We start from the raw sequence: 679 nt of genomic DNA on the forward strand, positions 1-679 counted from the left end.
GATGGAGGGGGGGAGAGGGGGGATGTACGCTATGCTTGTTGCCACTACCCCTGTTGGAGAGCTTCAGCCCCCCGGCGCTGAAGCTCCTGAAGCTATTTCCGACCCCCCTATATACGGACCAGCATCGATTGATCGAGTACAGAGGAAAACTTTAACGTGATGTTTATAGTGTTTGCAATCCTGTTTCATTCATTGAATGAGTTATTTTCATTACATTTTCGTGACAGTATAATAACATTTTCATTAATTTCTTGTAATGAAACATTTTTTAACTGTGACCCGTGTATATATGTACTGTGTACACGAGCTCTGCCCCCTCTCCCCCTCCGCCAACACGTGTTACCCCCCCCCCCTCGCTGCCTTCTCCCGCCTGATATGTATGCAGTACGGTTGAGGGGCGGGTGTCTCTGGGCGGGAGTGTGTGCGGGGTGAAACGTGCGCGTGTGCTTGGAAAATACACGGCAGTTCCTTAGTTGCAACAGTAGGACAGTCTCACTATTGGCTTGAATAGACCATTCCACCAACTGTGAAAGAAGAAAGAAAAGAATCATAAAGTGCCGGAAACAGTTGTTGAAAACAGTATGTAGATCATTTATGTGTACCTCTATGGCACACCAACAAGTCCAGAATAATTATTTTCATCAAGTAAACTAGAAAATAATAACAATTTGATCTGTTT

The sequence above is a fragment of the Frankliniella occidentalis genome, unplaced genomic scaffold (genome assembly GCF_000697945.3).
Source record: "Frankliniella occidentalis isolate FOCC.00 unplaced genomic scaffold, Focc_3.1 Scaffold102, whole genome shotgun sequence".
NCBI lineage: Eukaryota > Metazoa > Arthropoda > Insecta > Thysanoptera > Thripidae > Frankliniella > Frankliniella occidentalis.